Source organism: Misgurnus anguillicaudatus, chromosome 11 (assembly GCF_027580225.2).
Source record: "Misgurnus anguillicaudatus chromosome 11, ASM2758022v2, whole genome shotgun sequence".
NCBI classification, from domain to species: Eukaryota; Metazoa; Chordata; class Actinopteri; order Cypriniformes; family Cobitidae; genus Misgurnus; species Misgurnus anguillicaudatus.
In genome coordinates, this window is record NC_073347.2 from 2945001 (window position 1) to 2962922 (window position 17922).

A 17922-nucleotide genomic window follows, 5' to 3' on the forward strand; every position below is an offset into this window, starting at 1 on the left:
AGCGCATGCACGTGAAACAGAGAGAAGCGCAGCTGCTCATGACGCGGCACGCTGGATTTAGTGCTAGGAGGAGTCCAAGACGCGTGCATTAAGTGCAGGTACGTGCAAGAAGGAATTCTTTACAAGCTCTCCATGTAAAGTGAAGCCCACAAACCCTCATCCGAGGAAAAGCATGCAATGTGGATGTTAATGTAAAACTGTGATGATAATAATAACCATTCGCCAACTATCGTCATGACTATCGCCATGAAAGCCTGCCATTGGCGATATGTCTGAAGATCGTCGATACACGATACTATCATCTATCGGCACAACCCTGATATAGAGAGAGCTGTAGATATAGAGAGAGCTATAGATATAGACATGGTAATCATTTTTACTTTTTTTTTGCCTGTGTGAACGGATTAACACTTTTGAGGGGACTGCCATGGTCAGCAGGTGCAGAAGGTTTGAAGACGAAAAAAATGCTAAACTGTGAATGCACACTTTAAGATATGTAGATGAGGACAACACTGAAAAGATGAATGCACCTGCTCAGTCTTATTACAGTTAAAGACAGAGCAACTTTATGCTCTTTCAGTTTATGCCATACACTGTCAATGCGTATAAGGAGAGGAGCAATGTTCTTGATGTACTTGATGTAATATGCTCATAGGTCTTTGCAGCGTGGCATAAGGTCAAACACAAAAACTGTGGAGTGTGGGCTTCAGGGTATATGCTCGTATTCACGGTAAAAACAGGGTCGCGCATTTCATTTTATAGTACAAACCGCCGGTGCTGCTCCCCGCGGCTGCCAATGTTACCCATGCCATGCCTAAATCCACCACTGCGGTGGTGGTTTAAGTCAGTGACTGGAAATGAAAACAAGGCAAACTGCGCCATTTGTCGATGTCATGGTGCAGGGAGCTACACTGCGACCAAAATGGTCGCATATGCGACCTTTTGAACTGCCGTTGCGACCCTAATTTTTAATGTGTTCCGCTGGACCGGTGCAATTTTAAACAATTTTAAACAAATCTTAGATTAATCATTGTGAGATGACAATTTAGGATTGGGCTGGTTTAGGTAGTTATAGTCATGGTCAGAATTATATGCACTGTAGTCTGCTGGTGAACACACACTAAACAACCAAACCCAAGAACAAATTGTTGAATAAAATAATTTGTTTTGTCTTTCCGTGCCAAAGTGTTCTCGTTGCTTTATAATATTATTATTGAACTACTGATGGAACATTGACCTTTTAGGTCAGAAATGGGCAACTTCGGCCCTGGAGGGCCACCGACAAAAAATGGTCTACGAAGCGTAGGGTCTTGTATCACACTGAAGGGGATTATTTACCCGATAACTACCAGCTGCCTCTACATTATCCCGCTTATTACACGGCTACTTGCCACATAAGAAAAAAACTGGACATGAATTTGAAACATTTTATTGGCATATTTGTTTTAAATAAACATTTGTATCCTTCCGCGAAACTTTGCACAGATGCATAAAATTATCATAATACCTTATTAAGATCCTCTGCTTCATACTTGTCTGTCTCCATTTTTTTTCTCTTTTAGCCAGTCTTTGAGAAGTTTTAATGCCCATTCTGTATTTTTTTGTGTGTTGGCTTCGTAGCTGTCATGCTCTATTTTGTCAAGTTCAGTCTCAGTAAGCTCTCTGTGTCTTGTCGTTGTTCGTTCTTCTATCCACTGTTTAAATGTTTTGTTTTTTCCGTACATGTTAAAATGAATGTCAAACTTTTTCCATTCTTAATTGTGGTTGTCCAGTGTTTGTCACAAGATGGCGCCAGTGTAACAAACAAACAGTAATCTTTGTTGGCACGGAGGGATTTAAAACATACAAGTAGTACCGGCTATGCGTTATTACTTTGGAGCAGTTATTATTTGAAAAGAACGAACCTGCACATGTCTCAACTGACCAATCAGAATCAAGCATTCCAGAGAGCCGTGCAATAAAGAAGTAATAATGTGTGACACAATACTTTGATTAATTAAACATTAATATTACTTTCACATTATAGTTAATTAATCTAACCACCCCAAGCTTTCTTTGCCATAAACAAAGCTGACACTGTTTGTCAAAGCACCACGAAAACACTTGCACTGATATATGAAGCAATTTGATGACCCCTTATCAAACTCAATATAATACAATACTATGTATAGTATATTGGACAGTGCAGGTCTATAGATTATAAATGTGACTGATGTTATAATGGTAATAATTTCTATTAGATGGGCACTTTTACTGCGTCTGCTCTATCTCTCTATTTCTCTCTTACCGATTAAAAAAGCTTAATCCACTCATTATTTCAGATTTAAAAGTCTTCTTTGTCCCAATGACAGGCTTTACATTACAGCTTTGCGTTTTTAAAATCCTGAGTCAGCTTGAGCTTTGCTCGTTCACTGCAATGGGCTTGACATTAGCACTGTTTTTTGCTACAATCTCTGTGTAAACTTTTTAGATTTTAGAAAAGATATGGTCTATTAATAGTAAGATTATTAAAAAATGGGATAAAGAAAATGCAGCGCGTGATCGTAACGAGCCAGTTCTTATCGCCAAAGAAACCGGAGACACGCTGAAACTGCACACGAGCTTTATCGCGGTAGCGCTCACGGCCGTTCTCCGATCGACTCAGATTTTACACACAATAGGGGTGGGCGATATGACCAAAATCTTCTATCACGATAGCATTAATTTTATATCATGATAACGATATGTATCACAGTAGAGGTTTTTTTAATGTTTTAATAAGGTTTAAATCTTTAATACCATAGAAATTTTCATAATTCTCACCAAAAAAAAAAAACATATACAAGCATAGAAAGAAGATAAAAACAAACAAAACTCAAGCTCTCTGAAGATAAACAGTCAATGATATAAGAATGATAATAAATAATTATGCGTGTATGTATAGGCCTATATATATTTTTATTTAAGGTAGAAAAGTGATTTAATCAGGAGTAGTGAGAGATTTTCTCTCAATGCTGTTTGATTAACACGAGTGACAGACAGGAGCAAAATTAGGTAACTTCCCCTTTAAGAGCAAAGTCCGGACCCAATACACTGTTACACATGCGCTTTCTCTTTTAGCTGTGTACTTTCTCTTAAGACCTAACTGGTCGTGTTTATGAGGATGCTTGCTAAGATGGGAATTTTGACGCATATGTGTATTTAAGGACAATAAAGCGGGAAAAATGCTCACGAGCTTAATGAGGATCCTCACGCTCCTGACACACAGAAAGAACGCACGCATACAGATCTTTTGTCTGTGTTTCAATGGCTTAAAATGACTTGTTTTAAAACTGCAGTGCTTAAATACGTGTATAAATGTTACGTTTTCGCGACCACGTGCACAAGAGCGTGACGTGGGCACGTAACCTCGATAGAAACGATAGTCCAAAATCTCTACCGGTTGACAAATTTCTACCGTGGCCGGTTGCATAAACATAGCCGTGACGTTAAGACTGCGTCTTAAGTATGATTCTGACTAACTAGCAATTAGTTAGGGCTAATCAGTCTTATTATTTGGATTTAAATTAGACCAATCTACCTTTCTATGTAACATACCTAAAACAGTTATGATCAGTCTTGAAAAAAAAAATTCATGACTAACTTTTAAAGCTAGTCTTAAAGTTTTATGCAACGGCCACCGGTTAATTATGTCTACCGGTTTATTGCCCACCCCTAACACACAATATTTATCAGACTTTGGACCCGAAGTATTAAACTTAGGACCGACCCAGACCCGACTGACCATTTAAAAAATATGAACCCGGAGCCGTACAGGTCCCGCGTCCTCCGTGAAGACCTGTAATGGTAAAACACTCCTCAAGTTCAGAAACATGGAAGAATAAATGTGACACTGAGCTTGGTTCGCGTCGTTTATCAGCTTATTGACTAAACTCTGTTATGATGAACATGTCAAATATTAGATGTAGAATGCTAGAATGTTTTATACATTAAAGGATCTGTGTTTATTAAGATGCTATTGATTGCTAATTGGCTTTGTGACATTGTACTTGAGTTTGAGTCAATTAAAACGGAAAAGGTATCTTGACAGTCAGTCAAATCATATACTTACGAAGGCAAAGACACACACTCAGGGAATAGCTCTACAAAGAGCTTTTTGGACTTTTTGTAGCTGCTGCTGACACACAAAGGAAGAAAAAGAGCAAACATGACTAAATTTAAACAGACATATCTCACTCATTTTCAGTGTTTTCTGTTTTATCAGTCCTTATTGACTAAACTCTGTTATGATGAACATGTCAAATATTAGATGTAGGATGCTAGAATGTTTTATACATTAACCCTTAAGAGTTCCTAGGGACATTTTGTGCCATTTTGATTTTGATTTTTAAACCATCTTGACTGTGATGATTGAATATAGCCCAAACTTGCCAAAGGTTAATCATTTTTGATACATTTTAGAATTTTGGTTACATTTTTTTAAATTAGCTTAAAATGGCTAAGCTACGCAAAAACCGACTAATGTGTTCCTAAGGACAAAAAATGCCCCATTGAAAACCATTATAACTACCATTTTTGACCCCCTATTTATCTTAACATAAACTAATACATACCTTTATGTCAATATATCATTTTGAACTACTGGCCTTGAAGTTTCAATTTTTATACTTGTCCACCAGGTGGCGCTACTTTTTACCATTTCATGCATTCATCAAAATGTCACAATTTTTGCTGTTTTCTGCGGACCGCATAGCTGCTGAAAAGATAAACCTTTAATGTTGAAAATTGTTGTGTGTGTAAAAAAAGTGTGTCTGATTGGTAAGGGGGTGGGGTGATGTCGGGGTGGGGTCGGTGTTGAGTGGGGCAGGGGGGCATATTCAACATATCCAAATTCTTCTCTCTTTGAAGGGCACATTCTGCATTATAAACTAATTCAGTAATAAAAACGATGAGAGGTCAGAACCGAAACAAAATCAATGTTCATTTTGGTTCTCGCTCATGTTGTTTATGCAAATACACTGCTATAAGTATGAACAGTATAGCAGAAGTAGTAAAAATGGCAAGGCATTACAGCACACACAAGGCTCCTGAAATAATCATGCATTTCAAGAGCGAGGATGGCTCCTCATCTTCCTCCGAGGATTCTGAGGTCGACACGGAGGCCTCAGAGGTAGAAGTAGACCAGCTGGAGTCTAATTGTGACCCGCTCTGGCGAAATGAGTCGGAAGTCGCATCGTTCCGTTTTAAGATATGAGCCGATAATGTGGAAAAACAATGAAATTATCAAAAAAAATATTTTTAGCTAATATCAAAGAACAGACATTAAAAAATAATCTCCCAAAGTTTCGTAGTCCAAATAATTGAGTAAAGGTGTTTAAATGACTATTAAAGTTGAAACAGTTTTACTAAATTCGCTGGAAATGAACATTGCTTCTCTCAAATCCTCTCCTCACCTCCGAGTGTTTCGGGGGATCCCCTGGCCCTGAAACGTCACTCTCTCTCCAAATATGGTGTTACACGTTGTTTTAGAGCCAATCAGAAATCTTCATAAAGGCTGATCATTTGTCAATGGGACACCCCGGGGCACGCGATTGGTCCAGCCATCCTCCTGTCATACTCACATCACTCTCCTCTCCTATTTAACTCCTTTTTGAATTGGTTACAGTGTTATTGTCAACTAACCTACACAAAGATATGATTACATAGGCAAGCATTATTGTTTTCTTTTTGCTTGTCTCTCTGCCTCTCAATTTCTCTCACACGCGAACGCGCGCGCGCACACGCGAACACACACACACGTGCGCGGACACGCATGTGCGCGCGCACGCGCGTGCGCACACACACACACAATGTTTTGTGGGGACATTCCATAGACGTAATGTTCTATTCCCTTCCCCTAACTCAAACCCCAACCATCACAGAAACCTTTCTGTTACTTCACATTTTCAATAAACATCATTCTGTTTGATTTATAAGCTTGTTTCTTGGTTTACTGTAATGGCATTTATATTAATGTCTTTGGTCAAATTAAGCTGTAAAATAAATAGTTTATCCCTTTAAAAATGAAATGGATTTTGAAAGATATCTACAAAAAACGGGCAAAAACTTTAAAGGCGTTTTTCTCAGGTTTTTAGTTGGAAAAAGAGGACAGACAACCTTAATTCAAATGTCTATATCTTTAAAACCATTCAAGGTATGCCTTTGACTGGGATATCATTTGAAAGCTTATGGTCTCCTCTTTTCATTGATACCAAAATCTCAATTTTGAAATTTGGGTCACTGTGACTCATTTTGCTGGATCAGGTCACAATTCATAAGAAAGATCTTCAGAAGACTTGTCAGAAGGTGAAGGCGGAGAGGAGATTGATGAAGTGGCGGCAGGATGGACATCAAAAATTGAAAAATCTTCTGGTCTCCCACAAACATGGAGACACTCCGCTACTTCCCAGCAGCCAGAGATTTGATCCCAGGGCTCACACACTATGCCACTGCCGAAATCAGTGCCCTGACTTCAAGCTTTTCATTGATGCATGAAATCCTGCAGCATATTGGGGCCATGACAAACCTATATGGGAGACAGTCACAGACTTGAGAGATCTTGAGACAGAGAAAGTGCAGGCTTATGTGGGGCTGCTCATTCTGACCGGTGTTTACAGATAAAAAATGAATCAGCCCTCAGTCTCTGGAGTGAGAAATCAGGACAGGTCACTATCTGGGCTACGATGTCCCACAAAAGTTTTCACGACATCAGCCGAACACTGTGGTTCGATTAATGTTAACATATTGGCATTTAAAGTAGGGCTGGGTATTGTTAGGAATTTCACAATTCGATTCAATTTCGATTCTTGAGGCTTCGATTCAATTCGATTCGATTCAATTCAATATTGATTTACTTGCTTCGATATCGATTCAATAATAAGTAAATACACAAGCAATTAGGTACCCGAGTATATTTTTAAATAATGTGTGTAGTATTACTAATGTTTGATCACGTTGATGGTGAAGGCTTGAAAGAAGTCCTGCTGTTTGCCATCTTTGATCTTTCTGTTTTGATAAAGCACGTCTTGTACAACGTAGGGCTGTCGCGGGGAAGGAATTTCCCTTGCGGTGATTTTGCGTGGCTCACCAGCGCGGTATGCGGTTTTACCGCCTTCATTTACTAAAATATTTTTTTTTTAAATCCAGAACAATGAGGTCAACTAATGTAGAAGAAGGGTAGGCTACATGTATTTCCCCTTATGAAAAAAAAGATGAACACAAGCTATACTACAGCTAAATATATTTTTAATAAAAATAAAAAAAATTGAAGAACATCATTTAGGCTTGTTAAGCGCAAATTAACAGAGCATCGGTCAAAACAGAACACAGCAGTGTCTTAAAGAAATTAAAATTAGCCAGTATTTGTGCACCTGTAAATGTACAAAACGAATGCAATACAAAAGGCAATGCATAATAATTTAGGGCATTTTAATAATATATTAGTGGATAAATTAACGTTTATATATAAAGTATGAAAACGAATGTATCATTATTTTGGCTAAATTAAGCTGGAGAGGTAATTTTTAGTCACACAGATTTGTCATCATTTCAGAACAAACTTAAATGCTATCTATAATAACTTACATTATATCCTGTGTCTTCCTTTGTCGAAAAAAAGTAGAAATATATGCGCGTAAAAAAATAAAAAGCGGAAACGTTTAGCTCACGCGGAGCGAAGGAAAAGCCGTTAATAAAGCAGACTCTCCGTGTATAGAGGATGTGATGAAACAGTCGAGTCGGCAGATGATCATCATTGTTCAAAATGTTTCATGCAGATACTGTTGATGAAAAACTTGTTTATCTAAATGTCTAGGTGAAAGTCAAGTGTGCAGTCAATTCACAAAAGCAACCGCAGCGTTATATTGGCTGCATCCACGGAGCGGACGCTGCAGATGCACAAAGAAAAAAACTATAAGCTGGTCTTTTTTATGACGTTTTAATGCTGGTAAACAACCAGTTATATTTTGGCGTTATTTGGGTTGATCAGTAATATTAAAGTACTTTTAATCTTTAAAACTGCATCTAGAGGCAGACGACGCCACAGTTATTCTGTCATCTCAGTTTTACTTTTTCACACATTCACTGTATGATTTAACGAAATATGAAGTATTAAATTTTTTTTTGAAATGTAAGAAAAATACTGGCCTACTCTCTTAACTCTTGAGAATCTATTTGGCCTTTATTATACATGTACTGTATGACGTGAAAAACAAGGCGGCATATAGTTTCATGAATTTAACGTGAAAGGCGCGGTTGTTGCGGTTGCTTTTTTTCTATGCGGTTGGGCTTGTCAGTAGCGCGGTCATGCGGTAATGCGGTTACCGCGACAGCCCTAGTACAAGCTGAACGCTCTCACTAGAGTGTTGCCCACAGCGGCGCCACTTGCCGGGGGGGCTGAATCGATTCATAGGATTTGATGAATCGATATTGAATTGAGAAACAAATAATTGCAATGCATTGATGAATCGATATTTTTACCCAGCCCTAATTTAAAGGGTTAAAATTTCCACAAATTTAATTAATATTTGACATGTATGTTTCAGGAAGAAGTAGTGTTAAAAGATTTAATAGTTTAAAGTGGAAAAAATGATTGATGTATGATATTTTTAGAGCAGTTTTTCGGAAGGTGTCATTTTGGCCTTAGGATCATTTTGGCCTTAGGAAGTGTGAGTTTTGTATAAAATCTGACCCTGTTCAAAAAATAACAATGCATCAAAACCAATGTTACTACCAATCTTTTACCCATCCTAGGGTCTAATAATAATTATAATCAAATGGTAGTTCAAATGTTTTTTGGGGGGAAAATATTTAGATTTTAGTTTTTTTCTGTTAAAAAAACATGGGTTAATGTAAACAAACTGGCATGTAAAGGGTTAAAATTTCCACAAATTTAATTTATATTTCATATGTATGTTTCAGGCAGAAGTAGTTCTAAAAGACTGAATCATTTAAAGTGTAAAAAAATGTTGACATATGATATTTTTAGAGCAATTTTTAGGAAGGTGTCATTTTGTGGCCTTAGTAACACTTAGGGAAGTTTATCAAATCTGACCTTGTTCAAAAAATAACAATGCATGAAAATTAATGTTGCTACCAATCTTTGACCCATCTCAGGGTATAATAATAATAATAATCACATGGTGGTTCAAATGTGTTTTTTGGAAAATATTTAGTTTTTTGTTTTTTCTGTAAAAAAAAACATGGGCTAATGTAAACAAACAGGCATATAAAGGGTTAAAAGTTTCACAAATCTAATTAATATTTGATATGTATGTTTCAAGCAGAAGTAGTTTTACAAGACTGAATCGTTTAAAGTGGGAAAAAATATTGATGTATGATATTTTAGAGAGGTTTTTGGGAAGGTGACATTTTCTGTCCTTAGGATCACAAGTGTGAGTTTTTTACAAAATTTGACCCTGTTCAAAAAATAACAATGCATCAAAATAAATTTTGCCACCAATCTTTGACCCATCCCAGGGTCTAATAATTAAAATAATCAAATGGTAGTTCAAAAGTTTTTTTTGGAAAATATTTCGTTTTTTTGTTTTTTCCTGTTAAAAAAACAGGGGTTAATGTAAACAAAATGGCATATAAAGGGTTAAAATTTTCACAAATCTAATTAATATTTTATATGTATGTTTCAAGCAGAAGTGGTTTTACAAGACTGAATCGTTTAAAGTGGGAAAAAATATTGATGTATGATATTTTAGAGCAGTTTTTGGGAAGGTGACATTTTCTGTCCTTAGGAACACATACGTAAGTTTTTTTAAGGATCTCTTAAGGGTTAAAGGATCTGTGTTTATTAAGATGCTATTGATTGCTAATTGGCTTTGTGACATTGTACTTGAGTTTGGGTCAATTAAAACGGAGAAGGCATCTTGACAAGTCAGTCAAAACATATACTTACGAAGGCAAAGACACACACTCAGGGAATAGCTCTACAAAGAGCTTTTTGGACTTTTTGTAGCTGCTGCTGACACAAAAAGGAAGAAAAAGAGCAAACATGACTAGATTTGAACAGACATATCTCACTCATTTTCAGTGTTTTCTGTTTTATCATTGATTATTGAATAAGCTCTGTTATGATGAACATGTCAAATAATTGGATACAGGATGACAGCCATATTTATTACTTACACAATTAGACACCAATTCACACTGAAAAAGAGAATATTTAATTCATCAGTTTATATGTAAATGTTCTGAGTTAGGACTGTGTGTGTACAATATGATCTAAAAATGCGAAAAGATGAGAATAATAATGAGACTGTACAACCCACTAACAATCAAAAAGCTATTAAATCAGGGTTTATACAGAAATCCTTAAGTTAAATTTACTACTTTTTACTACCTTTTTTACTACCTTCAGAATATTTTTTAAAACCATCACGACACTGAATTGCAAGTGTTAATCAGCAACCTTTCTATTATTTACACAGATTTTGACATATATAACATACAAAAAAGAATTAAAGTGAAAAAAATTCTTCTGACAAATATTTTTCAGGCCAAGTCATATTTCTTTACCTAACACTTTATGTAGGCGAGACCAATAGCATTTTAAGGGGAGATTTTTTTGCCATAAATTCCATATTGAAGTCTCATGTGGCATATAGGTAGCTGTAGTTTGCAGGGCATTTCAGATTAAGGCGAAACAGCTAAATAACTCACCATACTGTATAAAAAGAAAACATGAATATCACCACCTTTAATGAATCTTTTATTAATTATTTATTAATTGTAAATGTATTTATTTTAGCATTTACTAATAATTTTTTAATCAAAGTTGAAACTGTTAACATTAGTGAATACACCGTGAACCACCGTCAATTACTGTAATGACATAAACAAGAATTAATTAATGATTATACTCTATATTTTTCATTGTTTGTTTATGTTATATAATGCATTTCCTAATGTGAACAAATACAACTTTTTCATATCATATTATTCAGTACACATAAACAAAGAATCAAGGGTCTGTTCTGTTCACACAACAGCTTACAGTCACAGCTCTAATACAGTAACGTTATGTATGAATATAAACCCTGAACGAGTAACTCGAGTCAAACTCGTGTAGAATTCGCACAGGATGTCTGTAACCATAGTGATTATATTAGTAACGTTACTTACGTTAAAACGAATACAAATTCACTGGTGGTAGAATTCATTGTTTCTTGGTGAGCAAACAGCGTAACCTAACTGTTAATAATCTTTCCAGATGCACAGTTACGTGTGACAGGGCAGCTCGCGCGGAAGTCAATGAGACAAGGCTTTAACGTTACATACTAGATTATTCATACTAATTTTGTATTTAAATAACATTATATATTTAAATAACAATCATGACTTTTGTAATGTTTTGTTACTATTGTTGTATATTAAACCGGATTACCCAAATGTTAGGGGAACCGGAAGTGAGGTAAAAATAAAAAAGATGGATGTCGAGCTGATGGTCGACACGCACTGCACGTTATGCTGGAGTTGTGTTTATTCGCATACATTGATTACACAAGAGTGAAATACAAATAGTACATGGTGTCAGAGAATATAAAGAACTCACACAGACGAGAAGATGGACTCCGCTGGTGTTCCGATGCCCAGGATGGACTGGGATTCCCTCGACTTGCCTCACTCATGGAGGAGATTCCGACAACACGCGGAACTGATGTTCAAAGGCCCGCTCCACGAAAAATTGGAGGAGGAACATTGCAGCTATCTCCTGTTATGGGTAGGAGAAAAAGGTAGAGACGTTTATAACACCTGGACACTGACTAACGAGAACGCAAAAGTTTTAGGCACATACTACGAAAGATTTGAAGCATATGTGATGCCGAAAAAGAACCACATCTTTGCACGGTACAAATTCCACGAGAAAGTACAAGCGGAAGGTGAGGGCTTTGACAATTTCGTCGCAGAGCTAAAATTACTAGTTAAAGACTGCGGATATGCCAATACAGACGAAATGGTAAGAGACAGAATAGTCTTCGCCATAAACTCCGCAAAAGTGAAGGAGAAGTTGTTAAACTACGGACCAGATTTAACCCTTGAGAAAGCCATAGACATTGCACGATCTCACGAAATAGCGCAGGGACAGCTGATATCTATGGCCGGGCAGCACTGCACAACTCACACGCAACAGGTCGCACATGCCATGTTCAAACGAGACAATAAACAGAAACATATAAAAACTACCATCAGAGCCGAACGAGACAGCATAAGATCTAGAACATGCGGACGATGCGCACAGACGCACCGGGACAAGGAAAAATGCCCAGCCATGGGCAGACAGTGCAAGAAATGTGGAAAACCAAACCATTTCGCAAAGGCTTGCAAATCACAACAAATGTGGAAACAGAAAAACGTGCACGCCGTGAATAACGACACCGAACAAGCCTACGAATCACCCCAGGAATTCTTCATCGATACGATAACAAAAGAGCACAGCAACGTGATAAACGAACAGGCTTTTGCCGAAATTGAAGTAGGTTCAGAGCTACAGAAAGTGAAATTTAAATTGGACACTGGGGCACAAGTAAACATAATACCAGAAAACAAAATAAGAGATGTTATCGGTGTCAGTCAAATACACCCAGCAACACGTAAACTGTCAGGATATGGTGGAGAACCGTTATCCGTGAGAGGAACATGCAAACTTCAATGCAAACATAAAGGGTCACAAGCCATTCAAGAATTCTATGTCGTTGACACGCAAGCACCGCCTATACTAGGACTCAGAGCATGTCTGGAGATGGATCTAATAAAACTGGTCCTCTCTGTACAAACCGATACAAGGCAAAGTGACGATCTGCTGAGTGAGTTTGCTGACGTTTTCGAAGGAATCGGAGAATTCCCAGGCGAGTGCAAAATACACATAGACCCTAATGCAGTTCCAGTAGTATATCCCCCACGAAAAAATTCCATTCACACTACGCAGTCGTCTGAAGGAGGAACCACGCACTGGGGCGCTTCGCATATGTCTTGACCCGCGCGACCTAAACAAAGCGATAAAAAGACCGCATTATCCATTGCCAACCCTGGACGACGTGATCTCCAGACTCTCAGGCGCAAGATGTGAAGGGTGTCCGTTTGAATCCTGAGAAAAGCACGATTTGCGTGCCGGAGGTCTGTTACTTTGGACACAGACTCACACATGACGGCATCAAACCAGACCAAGAGAAAATTAAGGCCATAAAGGAAATGGAACCGCCAAAAAACAAATCCGAACTGGAAACCATACTGGGTATGATAAATTACCTGTCCAGATTCGCCCCGAGACTTGCAGAGATAAACGCACCGCTGCGACAGATGCTGAAGCAGGGCAACGAGTTCACATGGGACGAGACGCATAACGTTGCTTTCCAACAAATCAAGGACCTGATCACGAGGGAGCCAGGACCCGTGTTAGCATACTACAACCCAAACGAAGAGCTGCGGCTGCAGGTCGATGCTTCTAAGAATGGTTTGGGCGCGGTACTTTTCCAGCAAGAAAAACCAATCGCATACGCATCAAAATCACTCACAGAGACGGAACAGAATTACGCACAAATTGAAAAAGAACTATATGCCGTTCTGTTTGGATGCAAGCGATTTCACCAGTATGTATATGGGAGGTCATTCATTGTGGAATCGGACCACAAACCATTAGAATCCATATTAAAGAAACCGCTTTCTGCTGCTCCCCCACGCCTACAGCGCATGTGTCTACAGCTGCAGAAATATAACTTCACGCTGCTCCACAAGCCAGGTAAAGAAATACCCGTTGCTGATACATTATCCAGAAAATCTGTGGCCTACCATGACACGTCATTAAACGAGGGTATGGAAGCACAAGTCCACACCGTAATCAGCAACTTACCTTTGTCAGACGAAAAACTCGCAGAGATCCGTGAGGCGACGAAGCAGGACTCACAGCTCACAGCTCTAAAGCACATAATTCACACAGGATGGCCGGAGACGCGAAGGAGCTGTCCACCGCTGGTGCTGGAATTTTGGAACCACAGAGACGAGATCTCTTATGCCGACGGCATTGTCCTAAAAGGGGAAAAGATCATTGTACCGCAAAGCCTAAGAAATAACATGTTGCAAAAGATACACACAGGGCACATGGGTGTGGAAAAAAGTAAACAACGAGCGAGAGACGTCCTGTTCTGGCCGTGCATGAGTAAGCAAATAGAAGAAACTGTGCAAAATTGCTCTATTTGCCTAACACATCGTAATTCGAATCAGCGAGAACCAATGATCGCGCACCCGATTCCCAAACGTCCATGGCAAGCGGTCGCAACTGACCTTTTCACGTGGCAAAGTGAGAACTATATAATAGCCGTCGACTACTAAAGTCGTTTTTTCGAGCTGGAAAAACTACACTCAACTTCCGCGGCTGCGGTGATCCAAAAGCTCAAAGGAATGTTTGCGCGCCATGGAGTGCCTGAGAAGATCGTGTCAGATAACGGTCCGTAATACAGTTCTCAGGAGTTCAGCGCTTTTGCAAAACAGTGGGACTTTGTACACACAACAACAAGCCCGTACTATGCCCAAAGCAACGGCCTCGCAGAAAGAACAGTCCAAACCGCAAAGCGTATACTCACAAAAGCGCGTGAAGAAGGAAAAGATCCGTACCTGAGCATACTGGAGCATAGAAATGCACCCGTCGATGGTTTTAAATCACCAGCACAGCTTCTCATGAGCAGACGGCTTCGCTCAGTCCTGCCAATCACCGGCAAACTTCTGCAACCAAAAACATGTAAGCCTTCGGCAGTGCAACGTAAAAGAGAACAATGTCAAATTAAGCAAAAGTCATATTACGACAGATCCGCAAAATCGCTTACCTCACTTGAACACGGAGCCAACATATATGCCCAGCAAAATAACGGACAGTGGAAGCCTGCTGTGGTGGCGAGCGCATTGGAGGATGGACGCTCGTACATCATCCGAAACTCCGACGGTCAGGAATATCGCCGTAACCGCAAACACCTGATGGATGTTAAGGGACAAAGTGTTGCAGTTTCAGCACAACCCGTTTCTGATGATAACTCAAGTTCACAGGATAATACAGCAAGCAACCTCACTATGGGCTCAAGTGCAATCACACCTACACCAACTGATAATTGCGTGATTACCAGGTCAGGTCGCATGGTTAAAAAGAGGCAAATACTCGACCTATAAGTATCAGCTAATGACACTTAAGTGCATACTTGCAATGATAAATGAATGTTTCATTTAAAATGTTATATTTAAAAAAAATCTATTCTGCAAGCATTCTGTTATTGGTATCTGTTTTGAAGAACATTATATGATATTTATGTTTAGCCAGAGTTCGCAAGTTCACCTGATACCGTTATCTCATGTAAATTGAGTAAATATTTCCTTTAGGCATGAGTATGTACCAACTGAAGTTTATGTGACATCACATGATATTTTATTTCATGCTGAATTGTGTGTAAAAAAAGGGAGATGTAATGTTTTGTTACTATTGTTGTATATTGAACCGGATTACCCAAATGTTAGGGGAACCGGAAGTGAGGTAAAAATAAAAAAAGATGGATGTCGAGCTGATGGTCGACACACACTGCACGTAATGCTGGAGTTGTGTTTATTCGCATACATTGATTACACAAGAGTGAAATACAAATAGTACAACTTTGGCTCAGACGTTCGCAATCCGAGCCCATTTCTATTTCCATTAAGACAGGTGACGTAACGTCCGTTAACGTTATCTAACGGCGCTAACGGTAAAGTAAAATCTAAAAGCCCTTGTGTGTGTACGTTTTCTGAAAAATAGTTAATTTTATGATTTATCTATTGGTCTAATCGATTTAATTTGTGAAAGTGTCTGTTGTTGACTGTTAAAAGAAAACTTTACCTCAGGAAACGATACAGTAGGGTTTGGCCACCGAGAATTAGCCGGCTGCCCTCAGGTTTCGCGGGTTGGAGGCTTGGAGCGCGAGTATTTAACTCTTGTGACAGGCTTTTATCTGTTCGCGTTTATATAACATCGTGTCACCGTGTCATAAACTTGCTAACAATGTTTAAAATTATGATAATTCTGCATTCTTTGAAGGTAACTTTACTTTGAAGCTGGAAGTAACAAACGGCTCACCTGGTCACTTAGTAATATAACTATTTTGTATTTACTTTCTAAAACGTAATGCTTGTATTTCATTTACATTTGTAATCCGTTTATAAGAAAAGGACTTAATTGACTGGTTAAGTAAAATTTTACCTCAGGAAACCTGTGAGTACGGTTCGTCCACCAAGAATGGAAGCCGGTTGTGAGCGTGAAGGACACAGACATACCTCAGCTTATATATGACCGCAGTCAGGTTTCGCGGGGTTTGCCCTATAGACTGGTTGCACGGCGACGTCACTAACTGGTTGCGCGCGCAACCGAGAGGCAGAAAGAAGAGAAGTGCATTGTGTTGTATGCTAGTAGCGGTGTAACTTGCATGTTTTTGGCTTGTGGGAGTAAACCTACGCTGACACAGGGAGAACATGCATATCCTAGTAACATGTGCTACAAACTAGAAACATTTTGATTGATTACATTAAAATAATATAGCCTGAATGTTAGATATAAACATGATAATGGGTTTCTCTTTCCCTGCCAAATAACGAGTTTTTAGAGCAATATATATTACCACTATCATCCACTAAGTGGCGCTCTTACCCAACTTATAAAACACTAACTTTGTGAAAATCATAAAAAATTAAAAGTTAAAAGTAAAGAATGATGATGACATTATTTGTAAGTTTTTATTAATAATATGAATACTCTAATCAGTGAAATGACACTGTATTTAGAAACAGTTTTTATTGTAAAATGGTGATGAAATATTGAAGCAAAATCATTATAAATTACAGTTTATTAACAACAATTATATTAAAGTTAAGATAGCTTACCCGAATATGCATTGCAAAAAAAAATCACAGGGTTAGTTAATTTTAGGACATTTTCTTCACTTCTAAAACATATATTCAATGCCTAATTTAAAATACAATTAAAAACAAAACGGAAAATGTATATACAGTGAACAGAACATTAGCCCATTAATTTCTATAATCTTTTGATGATAAATAAACTCCACCGAAGCTTCAGACGCCAGTTCTAAAAATGACCGCGTGAGGGCGCTTTGGAGGCGCTTATGTGCGTTGGTTGCTATTATTCAAACCTCCGCGGAAGTACTGTTTTATAAGTGTCAGATTTTGCAGATAATTTGTTTAATCAATGCGTAATTATATTGTGGTAGCACGGACTGTTATATGTTGTAATCGACAAGATATATTAACTTTTATGTTTTTTTCAGTAGTAGAGGAAGGATGTTCCGATTGGTCGATGTACTGTTTGTCCCGCCTCTCCTACATTGTGATTGGACAAAGGCGATTTACAGCGCGCCACTTTTGATAAATACACATTATTAGCAGGATTAGGATAACAATTGTTTTACAACGCATCTTAAAAAAAAACGTTTTAAAATGTATAATATAAAAATAAATATGTATATTTGATCTGGAATATTATTTATTTTATAAAAAATCATTTTAGCCAATGGGGGGCCTGCTCCACCGCAAGTCGTCATTTTCTATCTCTATAATAAATGTTGCTGATTTTACTTTAAAAAAAAATGGATCTTGCGAATACAAGAAAAAGTTAATCTCTGAAAAATAATTCATTGCAGTTCAGTGATGACTATAATGGCTCGATCTTATATCTTCTCTCTGTATTGTGCATTTAAATCAGGAATCTTTAATAAAATCCGGTCTGATTTTATACCATTCAGTGTGGTTTTGCATTTACAGGGGTTCTCAAAGTTTACATTCAAAGGTCCAAATCTGAATTACCGCTACATCCAAAAGCCAGGGGGCGCTCTCGGGCAGAAACTTAACATGCGAAGAACCAGACACACG

At 38.1% G+C, this 17922-nt stretch overlaps 1 long non-coding RNA gene across 1 annotated transcript; it reads right to left on the reverse strand.

Annotated features, from left to right (window-relative positions):
• Nucleotides 1-3922: 3922 nt before the first annotated feature.
• LOC129416476 (uncharacterized) lies at nt 3923-16650 on the reverse strand. The gene is made up of 7 exons (XR_012371959.1): nt 16241-16650; nt 14638-14991; nt 13877-14052; nt 11582-11740; nt 10156-10176; nt 9926-9988; nt 3923-4153 (listed from the first exon to the last, which is right to left on the reverse strand). It is a non-coding gene; the product is annotated as an uncharacterized lncRNA (long non-coding RNA).
• Between the last annotated feature and the right edge of the window lie 1272 nt (nt 16651-17922).